General features: G+C 54.8%; 1 pseudogene; it reads right to left on the reverse strand.

Moving 5' to 3' along the window:
- Nucleotides 1–886: 886 nt before the first annotated feature.
- On the reverse strand, nucleotides 887–3,880 carry LOC136520439 (disease resistance protein RGA5-like; annotated as a pseudogene).
- Between the last annotated feature and the right edge of the window lie 514 nt (nucleotides 3,881–4,394).

Consider the following 4,394-nt stretch of genomic DNA (forward strand, 5'->3'; position numbering starts at 1 on the left):
ATTGCAGGGCACCCTTCTGTCGGTACTGTCCTGTAGGTGCATAGGGTACGGTCCTTAGTATTACGTTTGATTTGAGCGTCCTGCCTTACTTGCTCTGCCCGTTTTCTGGGTCTTCACCGAGCGGGCGTCCCTGGTCGGTTGGTCCCAGTTGGCTCCGACTGCGCCAGTCGGAGAAGGGCTGTAAGCAGAGGTCCGGTGCATCCCCGATCGGAAACGCGGGTCGGAGGTGGAAGCGACGTTTGGCAAGGCCTTCCTATCGGAGACGTGGGTCGGAGTCGAAAGCGGTGTTTGGCTAGGCCTTCCGGTTGGAGACATGGGTCGGAGTCGGAAGTGAGCGTTGTTTCTCCTTGGCCAGACCTTCCGGTCGGAGAGGTGGGCCGGAGTCGGAAGCGAGCGTTGTCCTTTCCTTGGCTAGGCCTTCTAGTCGGAGAGGCGGGGTGGAGTCGGAAGCGAGCGTTGTTCCTCTTTGGCCAGGTCTTCCGGTCGGAGACTGAATCGCCCTTCTGGCCTGTCGTATAGGTTTTTGGGTCGGCCCAGGAGTTGCGCGTCGTTCGCAACGTTGTCTACTGCGGCGAGTTTTTGCTAGGAAGCAGGTCTATGAGGGACCCTTGGTTTATGAACCCGACACTATCTTTTTTTTACATGATCGAGAAAATCATGAAAATTTTTGTGGACGACATTCCTATTAATTAGCTGTCATCGTAGTGGTATTTGTTGCATGAGGAGTTATTTGACTTCTTGCCCTGTACCGAGTTACATTACATCACAAAACACGTTAAACATGTTTGAAACTGACCTCAAACTCATCTACAATTCCTGGCTCGGACTGAATCAGAGAAAACTTAGATGTTGCGACTTTCCGCTTGTTTGGTTTTGACAGTTGTCGTCAATTATCGTCGTCGAAACACATCAGCTCTTCGCCGAACGTGATCACGTCGAAGTTGGCACGGTTGGGATGGGCATCTGCGGCGCCCCTCAATGCCCCCTCCGCCGCTTCAGCCTCGGGCTCCGTAGACTCCTGGCAGCCGACGTAAACGACGGCTTCCTCGAGCGACTCGAGGTTTCCCAGCCCGAAGTCGAAGTCATCGTTCCCAAGATCGATGGTGTTCCTCACCCTGAAGCAGAACTCGAGCCTCCGTAGCCGCGGCGCAGCACCACGACGGAACACGGGCCCCAGGTCCGAGTACCGGAACCTGCACTCCGTCAGGCGCGGGAACGCGCCGCCAGGGACCACGAGGGGCTCCTTATTGGCATAGGGGTCCACGCGGAGGACCCGGTGCGCCGGCAGCCTCCCAAGCGCTTCGACGTCCTGCTGCCGCAGCTCCTGGAGCTGGACGATCAGAACGGCGAGGCTCGGCGTCAGCGAGCTCGAGTAGCTGTTCATAGCTCGCGCGTGGATCTCGCGGAGGCTCCGTGGCGGCGCCCAGGCCTCTCGCACCATGTCAAGCCTCTGGGAACAATCGCCACCGCCACCGCCACCGGTGACGTAGACGTCTAGGACCTGGATATTGTGCAGGCCGCGCAGCAACTGCAGCAGAGCCTCCTCCTCCCTCCTGGATGGCTTCCAAAGCGTCATCCTGAGCACCCTCAGCTTTGTAAGTCTGCCGAGCTCCTCCACCACGTCCGGCGCCTCCCGCGTCGAGACGTCAGAGAGCTCCTCCAGCGCCGTCATCCCGGTTGGCACCCTAGTGCGGTAGTCGACGCGCAGGCACATGAGCTCTCTCAGTTGAACGACGCTCGACAGTAGCTCGTCCACCTTAGTGTTGTCTGCCAAGTCTAGTGTCTGCAGAGAACGCAGCTTGCCGATGTTTTCAGGGACACAGGCAATGCGTGTATCTCGCAGTCCAAGGTACCTCAAGTGAATCAAACTTCCAATATGATTCTGCAGAAGGTGACTCCCAGAAAGATCACATCCTTCGAGATCCAAAACACGAAGAAATCCAGCCGTGCTCAGATCGACACTTTCGGCATTGCCAGGGCTGAAGACAGAGAGAGACCTCAGTTGAGGCATGCTGATGCTAGCCAGAGAAGAGGAATCCTCTGTTTTGCTTCGTCCTCGGAAGGATGCCCTGCGAATCTGCTGACCCAATGGACATGCCTGCTGCTCGTCATCCAGTACAGTGATGAAGATTTCTTGGCTTGACAGGTGACTTATGAGATCCATCACTGGAAAACTCACGCTGCAGCAGCACTCATCTCGGCCACCATCGTCGGCATAATCCACATCTAGCAACTGAATCATGCTTCTATTGACGAGCTCGTCGACATAACTCTCCCCAAGCTCAAATAAGGACTCCGCTTTTTTGTCTTCAAACTGGACAAAACCTTCGGCTATCCAGCGCCACACCAATAGATCTCGTCTGATCTCATAGTCCTCTGGAAATACACTCATGTACAATAAGCAAGCCCTCAGATGGGGAGGGAGACTGTAGTAGCCAAGAGAGGTGACCATCCTCATGTTCTTCACATCAGGTGTGTTCTCAAGTCCTGAACCAATGTACCCACGCACCTTGTGCCATTCTCTTTTGTCCCCCATCTTGGTAGCCAACATTTTGGCTAGCGTAACAATAGCTAATGGCACACCATTGCATTTCTTCGATATTTTTTCTGCTACTTTGGTAAATTCATCATCAGGACAGCGCTTGTCTTCATGGCCCAATACTGTTTGGAAGAACAGTGTCCTGAAATCCTCTGCAGAAAGGGGCTTCAGTTCATACGGAGTTCCCAACTTGATCGGCTACATCAAAGTTGCGGGTAGTTGCGATGATTCTACTTCCATGGTTGTTGTCGATTAGAGCACATCGGATCTTGTCCCATGACAGTCTATCCCATAAATCATCGACAACGATTAAGTACCTGCAACTACAAGTAGTGAGTCCACAGTAATATACAACGTGAGCTATGCGAAAATGACTATTTCCTTGTAAAATAAAGTGAAAAGCACCTACATACACTAGCAGTAAGAACTCTGAAATTGACTGTGGCTCTGTTTTCTAGTAATTGATTGATACAGTAGACTACCGGAATAATACCCAGCAACTTGTGAAGTCATGTCTTCAACGTACCTCTGGTTCTGCAGGAATCCTAAGAGCTGATCGATGAGCTTCCTGTCATCCCTTGGTTCTTCGGTAGCGGCAGCATCGCCGGTGAAGCCAAGCTGCCGGAGCAAACTCTGGAGAACCGACTCGATGTGGGGATGAAATCCGACGGATACGAACGCCGCGCAATCGAACTGCGGTTGGAGAACGCCGTACGCCGATCTGGCGAGGGCTGTCTTGCCCAACCCCGCAGACCCGACGATGACGACTGCCTTCTCCTTCCGGTCGCAGGCGTCGACTTCGCCGTCGTCACCATTGACATCACCGCGCAGGCGCAGCCTCCTGATGAGCCCGTCTCTGCCGCCATCAGCGCCGACGAGTACCACCTCGTCGTCCAGGTCCGAGTGCATAACGGTGGCCGGAGGGAGAGGAACTTCCCCTGCAATAATCCGGGGACGGGACCCGGAGAGGTCGGTGTCCCTCTGAAGAAGCCCTTCGAGGCTACGCGGCAGGTCGTCCCCGCCGTCCTGTCCGCCAGCCGGCTTCAGCGAGGATGTGACAAGGAGGGCGTCGATGGCATCGTCGACGTCGTACGCCAGCTCCCTTGCTGCGTCGACCCAGGCCCTGCCCTACTGCTCGTTATCGTGGGGCTGCCCCGGCGACGCGTGGCCACGGGCGGCAGCGTCGCGGAGGGCGGCGTGGATGCTCGTGAGCTCCCGGCTAAGCAGCTCCGCGTCGTGGTGGTCGCCGTCGTGTTTGAGGAGCAGGTAGGCCTGCAGCTTCGGTAGGACACTGCCCACAGTGGCCGCTGCGATCTCCATAGCTCGACCTTGGAGACCGGTTGACTAGCTGTGCTGTGCTGCGCGCGTCTCGCCTCTCGCGTGTTCCTGGCTTCCTGCAGTGAAGAAGGTAGTTGAACCGCCCGCGCCGTGTGGTGACATCAGTGGGCTGATGGGCCATGGCTCAGGTCATAGCTAGCTCGCCACGTATGATGCTGTCATGGGGTCATAGATAGCTCGCCACGTTTGCTAAAAAAAAAAAAGATAGCTCGCCACGACTGATGCTGAACACCGACGCTTTTACTCCGCTGCACACAATTGCATGTGCCCTGTTTTGCATGGATGAAAATACCGTGGGCTGATTTGGTGTGAGAGAAAAATATTGTTCGTTGGCTGAACAAGTATGGCTTATAAACTAAGCGAACAGGACGATGATCTGTCTGCACAATGTCGACAAAAGGCAATGGGAAGCTAGAAAAGAAACCCAAGAAACCTACCACATCGTCGGTTGTCCTGTAATCTATCTGTCGGGTACTATAAAAAGGGGTCCCCTAAGTAAGAACCGAAAAAATCGCTT

The sequence above is a fragment of the Miscanthus floridulus genome, chromosome 18, assembly GCF_019320115.1.
Source record: "Miscanthus floridulus cultivar M001 chromosome 18, ASM1932011v1, whole genome shotgun sequence".
Taxonomy (NCBI): domain Eukaryota; kingdom Viridiplantae; phylum Streptophyta; class Magnoliopsida; order Poales; family Poaceae; genus Miscanthus; species Miscanthus floridulus.